Raw genomic sequence first — 14,079 nt, 5'->3', positions numbered from 1 at the left:
TCCTTGCAGGCCACCTAATCCCTGGCTATTTTTAAGTCTTCACATACCCACCTACCTCCCACCCCTAGGTGCTCCTTACTCATGCTGTTCAATCTCCTGATTGACTTATTTTTTAAGTTGTTTACATATTTATGTATTTATTGATTTATCTTTTTAATTAAGAATTTCACTGTTTCACATTTTTCATATGTGCTCTTAGCACATGATTGTGGGCAGGTGGCCTATGAGTTCCTGTGTCAGTTACAAGGAAGGCAATTTTGAGAGGACCTTCCCAAGATGAGTCCCCCCAGCGCGATGAGATTTATGTTTTAAACCAGACCATTTCACATGGTGTTAAATCTCAGGAGTGGTTATAAGGGTGTTATGTCTCAGGATAATTCTTAAGTTGTACATTGGTTTTATACGGCTTTCTATATTTGTGTTATATTTAACAATAACTGTTAAAAATAAATATCTCTTCTTTCAAAATTCACACAACTTGTTCACTATATCATAATGACATGTGGCGCAGGTGCTGGCCACAGGTAGGTAGGATCGGAGTGACAGGGAGTGTCTGGTCAGCGGTGAGGGCTACCTGTCCACCGCCTCTGGCCTCAATGGAGCCATCCAGTCGGCTACAGGAGGGCAAAACAACTAAATGAAGATAACAACAACGATAACAGTAATAATAAATCAGAGAGTGAAACTCTCATCCGCCAAATCGTAGTAAGCACTACGAATCGCATCCCCGCAGGCCTGCCATACAAGGGACTGCACGGACAGCGGCCCTGGCGGCTCTTGCGGCGCCCCTGAGTGCCCCCTTTCACTCTCTGGCCGGCAGAGTGGGCGGGGTCCGCTGGGAGGGGCGGAGCCTGGCGGGAGGGGCGGGGCGCCGAGCCCACAGCAGCGGGTGGGGCTGAGGGATGGGAGGGGGTGGACGGGCGGCTGGGCGGGGCGCGCTTGGGCCTCAGCTCCTCACGCGCCGCTTTCCCAGCCCACATCCCGCGCCGCCCGGAGCCCTGGCGGCCAAGGGTGTGCGCGAGCGGAGGCAGCAGCCAGAGGAGGAGCCGCGAGCGCTGAGGTAAGCGTGGGGCCGCCCGCCGCGCGGCCCGGAGCCCTCGCGTCCCGCGTTCGTCCCGCGGGTTGTGGCGAGGGAGGGGGGCGGTGCGCGGAGGCCCGGGCGGGCGGGGCCGGGGCCTGAGGGCGGGGACCGGCCTGGCCCCAGGGGCCGGCGGGGTCGGCAGGGCAGCGCGGCGCTGGCCCTGCTTGCTGAGCCGCGCAAGTCGGGGTTCGAGGCGGTGCGGGCGCCGCCGCACGACCGGCTCGGTCCCGGGCCTTGTCAGCCCGGGAGGTGTGGAAACGGCCTGTCCCGGGGGCGCCCACGGAGGAGGGAAGGCGGGGGACGGCCTGGTCCCTCCCACTTTCGGGGGGCTGGGGGGCCAGTTCGCCCGTACAACCCTCGGGAACTTGTTAATAGGAAAGCTTGGCAGAGAAACAAATGCCAACGTTTTGGAAGAACTGAGAGTCACGTCGTTAGGCGCTGAGCCTTTATTTTCCTTCCCCGCCCCCTGACCAACCTCGGCCCGACTTGGCCAAAGAAGGATGTGTCACCAGCTCGCGGCCTCGGGCGGGATCCCGGGCCCGGCTGGGAAAGGGAGTACCTGAAACAAAGGTAAACAGGAGTCGGGCTGACCCCGGCCTTGCCCCGCGGCCGCCGCTGGGCCGCCCCGGTGGGTCTCACTCCCGCGCCGACCCCGGCCGCCGCCTCGGAGGGGCTTTCTCCTGGGGGACCTCTCGATGGAAACCAGCTGGCCGGCCTTGGAGTTGATGTTGCATCTGAACTCTGCTATGCTCACATTATTCCCAATCCTCTGACTCTGGTAAAGCTTAAGGAAACTGTATCCAGTTTTAGTGGTCAGCAAATGTAAGGGAGGATAAATTACTCTTTGTAAATTATAAGGTATTTTCTTATTAGGAAGTGGTCTGGAAACACGAAATAAAAATTTTTAACACGTAGGCAAAAAAAGAGTGATTAGTATGCCTTCCAAAATCTGAGGAAGTCTTCCTCCTCAAATCTTTTATGTACAAAACATCGCCCAAACCTTCCGAGCCAAGCATTTTTCTTTGTTCTTCGTTAGTCTCAGGCCTCAGTTTCTCATAGAGAGAGCACCCAGTCTGAGACCCTAAGAATAGCCGTACTAGAGCAGAGTGTGTTTCTAGCTCAGTAGGCAACAGGCTTGTGTTATAGTAAAACACCGTTTTCTTTTTTGGTCATACTATTTTAAATTACCTCAATTTCATTTCTTCCAGGAGTATCCATGACTTTTAGTGAAAGCCTTTTAAAAAATCTATAGACTAATTTATACATACAGTTTATTCACACTTATTGCATCCTGTCCTCTCTGGCAGAAGAACTTATAGCATGAGATACTTGTGGAAAAACTTGAATCTTTTCTAACTCTGGGAGCTCAGAAATTGAGGACAGAGGAAAGAAGTTTTTTTTTAAATGGAAAGCTTTGGAGAAGTCTTTACCAGGACCAACCTGGCTGTTGAGTTCAAAAAATAGCTTTATCTACGAATAATCTGAACTTTAAGCAGTTAAAGATTTATTTGTATTCATAAGTATTTGCATATTTTAAAATCCAGCTAACATTCTGGAGATTGAAAGGGCTATACGACTTTATCTTAGTCTGACTTAATTTGGCCTTAATGTTTAGCTGAAACCACTGCCCTAAGAGAATGAAAGGTTCGTTTCAGCAAGAAGGGAATAAAAGAGATGAGTAATATTGGGGTATGGGCTACTTGAGGTGGGTACCTGTTCAAACCATAACTTTGCTTTTAAACGCTTCAGAGGCTTCGCATTACTTCTGGCAAACAGTATACACTGATATGGTCCATACCACCCTTCAACACACAGCTTAAAGCTTTACTTCCTCTCTGAAGTTTTTCTTGACATCCTCCTCACCCCACCTCCCCCCCCGCCGAAAAACCCCATTGCCTGGAATAGAATTGATCACCCTTTTGAGTATGACCGTCCTCTAAATTAGATGTACCACTGACATTTTGGACCAGATAATTCTTCTCGTGGAGGCTATCCTGTGCACTATAGGATGTTTAGCAGCATTCCTGACCTCTAGTTAATAGTTACCAGTAGTCCGCCTGCATACACACACAGTTGTGACAGTCAAACAGTCACACACCCCACACCACCCACACTCAAAAATGCCTCTAGACATTGCCAGATGTCCCCTGGGAGGGCCAAAATCACCCCCAGTTGAGAACCACTGTTCTAAAGGGACTGCTTGTCTTAACACTAATGACACTGCATTGTCCTCATTTGCTTCTGTGTCATTTTTTCTACTCTGCTGGGTTTGAAGGTAAGAGCAGTCATTCATTTAACAAACATCTGAGAGAGAGCCTACCTTGCCAGCCAGACCTTAATTTAGGTCTGGGAATACAGTGGTAAAAGCCACGGATGTGGTCTCTAAACTCCTGGACCTTACAGTCTAAAGAGAGTGACAGACACATACATGTATAATTATACAGTTCCTCGTTACAATTGTGATAGATTCTGGAAGTACAGCGTTCTCTGAGTACATCAAAAAGTGGTACTGACCTAGTTTGGAAACTAGGGGTTTCTTTGGGAAGTAACCTATAAGGGGAGGTAGACTGAAGAATAAATAGAAGTTACAAGGTAAAGCTTTGGGGGACTGTATTCCAGGCAGAAGGAGCAGGACCTTTTCAGGGAATTCAGAGGCCAGTATAGCTGGAGGATGGAGAGTGATAGGGGCCGGATGATACAAAATGAAGCTGGGAAAGTAGGTGAAGGCACGGTGAGCAGCAGTTCTCAGTCCAGCCTGTTTATCAGAATCACTAGAGGAACTTAAAACAATACTAGTGCCTGGGCCATGCTCCAGGCCCATTAGATCAGAATGTCTGCAGTGGGTCTTATTTCCTCCCCCAGCTGCCACTTTCCTCATACCTTCCAGCAGGATAACCACTGTTAGTAGTTTTATGTATCATTCTAGACATTTTCTGTGGCATTCAAGCAAATGCATATTCTTTCCTCCTGTTGTTTACACAAATGGTAGCATACTGTACACACTGTTCTGTTCCTTGTTTTGTTCTCTTAACAATATCCTGGAAATCTTTCCATTCTAATATATAGTTTTCTTATTCTTTTGAATGACTGTATAGTATTCCATTGTATAGATACACAGATTATTTAATGGATCCTCTACTGAGGGACATTTAAACTGTGTTCCTCTGTTGAGGGACATTTAAATTGTTTCCAGTAATTTACTATAACAAATCATACTATGCATATGCTAGTTCACATGTGTGTGAATATATTTGTAGGATAAATTCCTAGAAGTGGAATTGTTGGGTCAGATATATATACACACACATTTGTAAATATTTGTGGTTGTAAAAGATTACTCTGGTCATATTGGAGAGAATAGCTTGGAAGGAAATGGGTGGATGTTGGAGAAAACTGATTCTAACTAAGATTACAGTGTGTTATAAAGTGAATTGTGTCCCCCTAAAATTGCTCTTTGAAGCCCTAAGCCCTAATGTGACTATATTTGAAGATAGTCTTTAGGAGGTAATTAAAGTTAAATGAGGTCATAATGGTTGGGGCCCTAATCCAATAAAATTGGTGGCCTTATAAGAAGAGGAGGAAGGGAAGGCCATGTGCTCACAGTGAGAACATAGCCATTTACAAGCCAGGAAGAGAGTCCTTACCAGAAACCAACCTTGCTGGACCTTGATCTGGGACTTCTATCCTCCAAAACTGTAAGAATGTTAATTTCTGTTGTTTAAGCCACCCAGTCTATGGTATTTTATTATGGCTACCTGAGCTGGCTAGTACAGTCAGCCTTTGGTATCTGCTGGGGATTGGTTCCAGGACCCCCCTGGATACCAAAATCCACGGATGCTCAAGTCCCTTATATAAGATGGCGTAATACAGTCAGCCCTCCATATCTGCAGGTTTACATCCATGGATACAGAGGGAAAACTACACTGTGGAAAGGTAGAGAAAAACTGATAGCTGGGACCAAGGTGGTAGCAGAGGAGATGGAGAGAAGTAAATGGATGCAAGGGATATATTTAGGAGGCATAATTGATAGGATTTGTTGATTGATACAGTACAAGCAGTGAGAGGGAGAAATACGTGTATAGAATAAAGCCCAGGATTCTCACTTACCCAGCCAGGTGAATGGTGTTACCTGAGCTAGAGAACATTGGAAGAATAAATGGTTGAGGTGGTTTAAATTACAGTTCACTTTGGGACTGGTGAGAAGTGGAGATGTCACATAAGCATTTGATAATTCAAATCCAGAGCCCAGAAGGGTGTGATGGACTGGGGATATAAATATTTAGGTGTAAATTGAAGGGTGTAGATGGAATTACCCCGCACAGAGGTTGTACACCCACAGCCCAGAGCTGAATCTGGTTTACAGATGTGTGTTGTTTTTCATATACAGTGGTTTTTGTTGTTTAATTTTGAGTTAGTTGCCAGTAATTTAAAATCTGAAGATTTCCCATGAAAATCCAGATTTTGGAGCTTTTCTTTAAAAGTGAGAAGATGCAGCACTACTGAGCTGGCTTTCCCATATGAGAGCAGTTGATTGGAGCTCTGTCACAGCTGATCCCAGCTGCTTTCTAGTCCACCAAAGAGCCTACCACTCCCTAAAACTTATTCCTGGCCTGCTTTGTTTATTTTCTTCTCTGACTGTGTAGGCATATGAGTGTGTGATGCCTGCTGTAGGGAGAGAGTATAGAATAGTGATTCTCATTTTGGCTACACATTGGAAACATTGAATGGTTAAAAAATACTGATGCTGGGGCCTACCTCAATTTCTCTTTCTGTTTGCTTGCTCTGAATTGCAGCCTGGGATTTTTAAAAGGTCCTCAGGTGATTCCACTGAACAGTGGCAATTGAGAACCATCTATAGAGATTAAGAAGAGAAGAGGGCTCAGGCCCAGCATTTCAAAGTTGGGTCAAGGAGGGTAACCCCAGGAGAGGGATGAGAAGTGGCCAGAGGTACAGTGGAATGACACCTTGCTTGCCCTTAAGGTATGCAAACTTAACCAAATATATTTGAAGGTGTTTCTAATTAGATGAAAGAAAGTGTTCTATTTCGCAGGTATACTTACTGTTGTGTTTTTTTTTTTGCATGCATGCATACATAGATGCTGTTCATTACTGTATAGAGTTATGCATACAAAAATCAGTTAGGCTTTACTTAATAGGCCATTTAAAGAATTTTCGAGAGTAATTTAAATATACTCGGTTTTTGTCTTAGAAACTCACTTTCAAATTTAATTCCAGTTTAAGATGTGTCATGAAAGGCAAGGGAAGAGAATATTTTAAAAAGAGGAGTCATCAAGTAAAGATGTAGACATAAAATGATGTACTGAATTTAGCAAATGGAGTCTTTGACCTTAGCAACAACCGTTTTAGATTGAAAAAGGCAGAAGCCAGATTGAAGTGGATAGAAAGTAAGGAAATGGAAATGGTGAATGTTGGAAAAATCTTTTGAGATGTTTAACCAAAAGGGGAGTGATGAGGCAGGGGGAGGTGTCTTACATGTCTCTATGGTAGGTGCTTAGTCTGTGTTGGTTACCCAAATGCTTCTCCTGACTTTTCAGGGACATATCTCAGTCGTGCCTGATTACCTGTCTACCCCATTTCAGAGGGGTCTTGCTTATATTTGTTTTGGAGACTTTGTGCTTTTCACTGAGGAGATATTTTGCCAGGACCCTTGAGGCTCAGATGTTGGTGATTAGGCCCTTAGTCTCTTTCTTATCTGGAAAGCCATAGAACTCCTAAGGACCAGCAGGGCTCCAGTGACCCTGACATCATCCTTTCAGTGAACTGATGAACAAAGACCAGATTGTTGGCATGTTGAAAATGGAATACTTGGCTATGTCAGGGAATATGTATCTAGCTGTCATTCCTAGGGATAGTTTTTTTTTTTTTCTTGCGGTACGCGGGCCTCTCACTGTTGTGGCCTCTCCCGTTGCGGAGCACAGGCTCCGGACGCGCAAGCTCAGTGGCCATGGCTCACGGGCCCAGCCGCTCCGCGGCATGTGGGATCTTCCCAGACCGGGGCACGAACCCGTGTCCCCTGCATCGGCAGGTGGACTCTCAACCACTGCACCACCAGGGAAGCCCCCTAGGGATAGTTTTTGCAGCTGTGTTTTTTTCTAATTAACTTGATATTGCAGTTTGGTTTTCCAGTTGCGTGTATGTAACATTTCTCATACTTTGAAATCTTTATCATTGATGGTGATTAAAGGGTATGGATATAAGTTGGAGAATTAGGCCCTCATTGAGCTCAGAGAGAAGCAGAAGAAGAGAACACCAAACAAACTTTGGTTTCCAAAAGGTTGTATGAATGCTGTTACCTTGAAGACTTTGGATTAGAATGACTCTCTGGAGTGGGTTGTAATGCAGATGTTCACTACCAATCTGTCATTTATCCATTTCTGCCTCACTGGCAACCTCAGTCTGGCACAAGAGAGTTTAAAGGTCAGTTTTACACTTCATGTTTCTAAGAGTTGTGATCTACCAGCAAAACAGAAACCACAGGGGTTGGAAAATGCCAAGGATTATTAGTGAAGAATGGTATTTATTAGTTGAAGGCATAAGCCCCATTGCTGTACTCTTTTTGCAAACAGGAGTATCATCTTGTAAGGGATTGTCCTTCATAGCTGTCATTGGTTCATCAGGTGCACGATGGTTAACTTCTAAATGAAGGATGACTTTGTGACATGAATAGCAGACTTTGGTTTAAGGTTTATACTGGGAGTTTATGATAAGAAAATATTTTGTTTAGAAACTTTTATGTGCTTAGGCAATTGTAGGAATTCTTTTATTGCAAATATAGTTAGGTACTATGCCTGATGGTGATAGATGGAGGGAAAAGTTCACTGCCAAAGTTGTCCAGAGCTCCTTTGGTTTGTAAAGGAGACAACAGTGGTTGCATGGTAATAGGATTTAGAGTCAGTTCGTCAGTGCATGACCTTGATCTGTCAAGTGTGAGCTGTGTGACTTGCTTTTATTGAGTTAAAATTCACATAACATAAAATTAACCATTTTAATCATTTTAAAGTGTACAATCAGTGAATCTCAATACATTCACAGTGTTGTGCAACCATAACCATTATCTAATTCCAGAACATTTTTTATCACCCCAGAAGTAAGCCATGTACCCATTAAGCAGTTATTCCCCATCCCTTTCTCCCCCTATTTCCTGGAAACCACCAGTTTGCTTGCTTTCTCTATGGAGTTGTTTATTTTGGACATTTCATATAAATGGAATCACACAAAATGAGACTTCCTGTATCTGGCTGCTTCTTTCATTTAGCATGATGTTTACAAGGTTCATTCGTGTTGTGGCATGTGTTCCTTTCTTTGAATAATATTCATTCCTGTCTTTGAATAATAATTCCACTGAAAGGATATACCACCTTTTGTTTATCCGTTTATGAGTTGATGGACATTTCAGTTGTTTACACCTTCTGGCTACTGTAGATAGTGTTGCCAAGAGCTTTCGTGTGCAAGTTTTTACTTGAATACCTGTTTCAATTCTTTTGTGTATATACCTAGGAGTGGAATTGCTGGATCATATGGTGATTCTATGTTTTAACTTTTTGAGGAACTACCAAACTTTTCCACGGCAACTGCACCATTTTACATTTCCAGTATCAGTGTTTGAAAGTTATAGTTTCTCCACGTCCTTGTCAACACTTGTTATTTTCTGGTTTTGGTTTGGTTTTGGTTATGGCCATCCTCGTGGTTGTGAAGTGATATCTCACTGTGATTTTGATTTGCATTTCTCTAGTGACTAATGATGTTGTGCATCTTTTAACGTGTTTGTTGGCCATTTGTATATTTTCTTTGGAGAGATGTCTATTCAAGTTCTTTGCCTGTTTTTTAATTGGGCTGTTTGTCTTTTTTGTTGTTGAGTAGTTAAGAGTTCTTTATATATTGATTACTAGACCCTTGTCAGATACCACCAAGAGTGGTATGATCCTTCAGCAACCACCAAGGGTCTTCCATTCTAGTGCATAGTGAGTCATGACATAACTAGAGGGCTGGGATCCAGCCAGTCACAGAGTCCCAGGTACAAAAGGTATTTGGATATGTTGTACCCATCCAAAATTAAAGGTATATTTTCTTGTAGAGCATCCATTTGTCAAATTCTGTTGCTATTCCTCTCAAATTTATTTATTTTTTAAATAAATTTATTTATTTATTATTATTATTATTATTTTTTTGGCTGTGTTGGGTCTTCGTTGCTGCATGTGGGCTTTCTCTAGTTGCGGCGAGAGGGGGCTACTCTTCGTTGTGGTGCATGGGCTTCTCATTGTGGTGGCTTCTCTTATTGTGGAGCACGGGCTCTAGGCACGCAGGCTTCAGTAGTTGTGGCACATGGGCTCAGTAGTTGTGGCTCTCGGGCTCTAGATTGCAGGCTCTATAGTTGTGGCACACGGGCTTAGTGGCTCCGCGGCACGTGGGATTTTCCCGGACCATTGCTTGGATTCTTAACCACCACGCCACCAGGGAAGTCCCTCTTCTCAAATTTAGGGATAGCTGTTCTAGGTGTGTGAGTCATAGTTTTCAAAACTAAAGAGTTTTCAGGCTTTGAAGGAGAATAAAGGCAGTTCTTTTTATTGAACCAAGAATTCTCACATATCAATGTATCAGCCTTTAAACTTCTAGAACTAAGACTATTTCCTGATTCAGTGGTTAGTGATCTCATTCACCTCAATCAACAAATATTTATTGAGTTACCACTATGTGCTTGGCACTTTGCTAGATACTAGAGATACAGTGCCTTATGATACAAGTCCAAACTCTCTCTTGACCCTGCATCCTCCTCCAAATCTGTTCCTCTCTGTTGTCTAACTGACTCAGTCCAGTTCCTTTCCACCAGTCTCTCTTGAGTCCTCTCTCTTGAGTCAGGCCTTTACCCTCCACATTGCTAACTCCAGTGAGTAAGTTTTCAGTCTTTTTCTTACTTGACCTTTCAACAGCATTTTGCACAGTTGATTATTCCTTTCTTTGAAATGCTTTCTTCACTTAGCTTCCAGAGTACTACATTCTCTGGATTTCCTCCTACCTTACTGGTGATTCCTTCTCAGTCTTTTTGTTTTCATCATCTAACTGACCTCTGAAAATTGGAGAGCTGTTTATTCCTCAAACCTCTATTCTTCCTTATCAACCCTATTTTCTTGTCATTTCACCCAGTCTCATGACCTTAAATATACACCAATCCTACCACCAAGGACTACCAATTTTTTTCTCCAAGTTAGACCTCTTCTCTGAATCTCATACTCTGATATCAAAGTGCCTACGTGACCTCTCCATTTGGATATCTAACAGACATCTCAAAACGGAACTCCTCCTCTTCCCCTCTAAAACCCACTCTTCCCACAGCCTGTCCCATCTCGGTAAATAGCAGCTCCATTCTTCCAGGAACCCAGGCCAAAAACCTTGGCAACATCTTTGACTCTCTTCTTTCTCTTTCACCCCACATTCAGTCTATCAGCAAACCCTCTTGGCTCTACATTCAGAATGTATCTAGAATTGGTCACATCCCAATATCTCTACTGCTTCTACCTTGTCCAAACCACCATTGTATCTCACCTGGATTACTGTCATAGCCTCTTTTTCCCTGCTTCTGTCCTTGCTCTCCTAGCAGCTAGAGGGACCCTGTTAAAAGTAAGTTCTCTGATCAGAGGCTTTACACTTACCTACAAGGCCCTATATAATCTAACCCCCCTTTTACTTCCCTGACCTCATCTCCTACAACTCTCCCCTGTGCTTACTTTGTCCCAGTCACAAATGGTTCTTGTTCTTCCTTCAACAAAGCAGCTACATCCCTGCCTCAGGACCTTTGCTTTCCCCTAATATCTACAAAGCTCCTTCTCTCAGGTCTTTGTTAAAGTTCATTTTCCCCAGCACTCCCTTCCATTTCAAACTCTTCTTCCCAGATCTCTCAATAATCTGGGTGTTCCTCCCATCCCCCCAAGACTGAGCATTGAGGCTATTTCTCTCCCATGCCCCCATATGTTTATTCATCTTTAAGCTTTCTTTTGAACTGAGTCCCTCCAGTTTTGTTTTGTTTTGTTTTGTTTTGTTTTAAGCAGTTTGAAAACTGCTTGTCTGTGAGGTTAGAAATAAAAAGCAGAGATTAGTGTCTGTGAATGGGTATGTCATTAAGGACTTAGAAATCATAGCAAAGGCACACTGAGCCCTTCCATTTCGTGATCACAGGCATAGTCCCTGTTTCACAGCCTTGAGAATGGAGCCCTGGAATGCTCCTGCTATGAGTACTGATGAACACAGCACTCCTACCAGTGCCAAGCCCCGAGCACTGTGGCTCAGGTGTCAGCATTTTGTCTTCTGTCAGCATGGTACGTCTTGGCAATCTTGGCATTCTCCTGGCATTCTAGTTGGTACCTCTTTCCCATGGCAGGCCCTGCTCAGTGAGTGGAGGTTCACTCAGTGTTGGCAGCAGTATTGAAATCCATGTATTAAAGGCAGTTAAGCGTTCCACATAATGAAGAGAGTGTGTTGATTCTACTGTGAAATGCCTCAGACTCTAAAGAAAAGGGCAACAGATCATGTCCAATGACGGTCTCTCTGGAAAGCAGGTTAAGAGGTTTCATCTGGGTCATTGTTTCTCAGCTTGTCTGTAAACCTGCAGGCCTTCATGAGGGCCTTCTGGCGGGATCATGTTATTAAAGGCTGGAATGGTGTCTGTTTTGATTCATTATTTTAAAAGACAATGCATTATTTCTAATGAATTTTTAACCAAACAAGTATTATATAAATATGTTCTCCTTGCCTCTACTCTTTTCCTAGATGAGCTAATTTCCTAGATGACAAATAAGTAGATAAATAAATAATGTAATTTCAGATAGTGGTAATAGTGCTATGAAAAAAATTAAGTAGGTCTATTCCCCTGATGATGAACACTTGGGTTGTTTCCAGTTTTTCCTCTTTTAAACATTACTGCAATGAACATCCTTGTACTTATGCAAATGTGTGAATGTTTATATTGTATAAACAACTGAAAGATGGAATTACTGGGTCATATAGTCATATAATCAAAATTTTAATAGATAATGCCAAATTGGTCCCCAAGGTATCTATACTAATATTATTTAACTATATAATATGTAATATAATTAAAAGCAGTAATGTGTTTATGTTTTTTAATAAATAAAATATTTTTATTACTTTTAGTTACACTAGGAATATAGAATACATTCTCTTTGTTAAAAGTAAAAAATTAACAGAGGACAAAAATCCTCATGCCTTCACCAACTTGCAAATTTTTGCCTCTCTCAAAAGTTTTTTAAACTCCTCTCCCCTTGTTTTAATTTTTATTTCCATGTGGTTGACCATCTTTTCTAGTTTTTGACCATTTGTATTTCTTTTTTTCTTTTCTATTCGGACTGCATAGCAAAAACTGCTGGTTACCTCCTGTGATCCATTCTTCCTTCATCTTTAGTAATAGGAACCCCAGTTTTTAGCCAGGTCCATTGCTGCCCATCCAGAAGACTATATTCTTTGGCTTCCTTGGAGCTAAGTATAACTAGGTAAGTTTTAGCTAACAATACATAAGCAGAAGGGTTTGATATGACTTTCTGAAGGCTCCTTCAAGAGAGGAGGCACTCCCTCATCCCTTCACACATTCTATATATTGGAACACAGATGTAATGACTGGAGCTCTACCAGCCATCCTAGACTATGAGGACCATGGTGGTAGCTCAGTGAGCCAGAAAGTCTGGGTCTCTGAGCATTTGGTCAAGCTGCTGCACCAGCCCTCAACTTCTTTTGCATAAGAGAAATTTAACTTCTGTTTTGTTTAAGCACGCTTATTTTTGTTTTTTCCTGTTATATGCAGATAGTGAATACTTTTTATTTATTTATAGGAGTTCTTTGGCTTCTAGATACTCATTCTTTATTTATGAAAATGGTACATTTTCCTCCAATCTGTTGTAGTCCTCTCCCTTTGTTAGTAATGGTTTTTAATTTTGATGTCAGATTTACCTATCTTTGCTTTCATGGCTTTTGACTTTACTTTTTTTTTTTTACTAACTTTTTTTTTAACTAACTTTTAAATGGATGTCTTTCCTGCCTTAAGATATAAACATAGTATCTTACATTTTCTTATACTTTTATATAAAATTTAAATCTTTAATTCATCTGGAATTTATTTTTGTGAATAGTGTAAGAGAGGACTCTTGTTCAGTTGGCTATCCATTTGAATAATAATTTTTCTAATAAGTGGCATGTCAAATTATCAGTTAATAGATTCTCATATATGTATAGGTTGGTTTTAGGACTCTATTTAGTTCCATTGATCTTTGCTTCTGTGACATTAACACACTTTTAATTACTATAGCTTGATAATAAATTGTGATTTTTGGTAGGCAAGATCTTCTTTCTTTGTTCTTTTTAAAAATATTAAACATCAGGCTTCCCTGGTGGTGCAGTGGTTGAGAATCCATCTGCCGATGCAGGGGACAACGGGTTCATGCCCCCGTCCGGGAAGATCCCACATGCCGCGGAGCGGCTGGGCCCGTGAGCCATGGCCGCTGAGCCTGCGTGTCCGGAGCCTGTGCTCCGCAATGGGAGAGGCCACAACAGTGAGAGGCCCGCGTACCGCCAAAAAAAAAAAAAAATTAAACATCTACAGCACAATATTTATAAAACATGTGTAAGATGTAAAGCACAGCAGTACAATGAACACTTGTTATCCACTGCTCAGTTTAAGGAAAAAATATTGCTACTACTTTGTCTTTGTTGCCCCCGCCCCCCAGCCAAGGTTCTCTTGGCTCTTTCACATTTCCACTTCCATGTGAAATGTTAGAATTAGCTTATAAATTGATCTTAGAATCAATTCATATAATTGAAGGCAATAATAGTTTCTGTATCAGTAATTGCTTTTTGGAAATTAATAAACCAGTTATTTAAATGTTTTTCCCATTTAAAAAGCAACTTGGGTTGTTTCCATGTCTTAGCTATTATAAAGCTTCAGTGAACATGGGAGTGCAGATACCTTTTCAAGT

General features: G+C 42.3%; 1 protein-coding gene across 4 annotated transcripts in view; it reads left to right on the top strand.

Moving 5' to 3' along the window:
* Window positions 1-932: 932 nt before the first annotated feature.
* PPP2R3A (protein phosphatase 2 regulatory subunit B''alpha) overlaps window positions 933-14,079 on the top strand; it is a 222,679-nt gene continuing 209,532 nt past the window's right edge. For 2 of the 4 annotated variants that reach the window (XM_030873423.3, XM_060298585.1), the window contains exon 1: window positions 933-1,060. The gene's annotated coding sequence lies outside the window, so the exon portion shown is untranslated. Of the gene's footprint in view, window positions 1,061-1,575; window positions 1,652-14,079 lie in introns of those variants that run through there. The other 2 variants (XM_030873425.3, XM_060298583.2) reach the window with 2 other exon arrangements.

This window comes from Globicephala melas, chromosome 4 (genome assembly GCF_963455315.2).
Source record: "Globicephala melas chromosome 4, mGloMel1.2, whole genome shotgun sequence".
Lineage (NCBI taxonomy): Eukaryota > Metazoa > Chordata > Mammalia > Artiodactyla > Delphinidae > Globicephala > Globicephala melas.
Note: the sequence above shows the minus strand (reverse complement) of the source record. Positions and strands in the feature narration are given on the sequence as shown.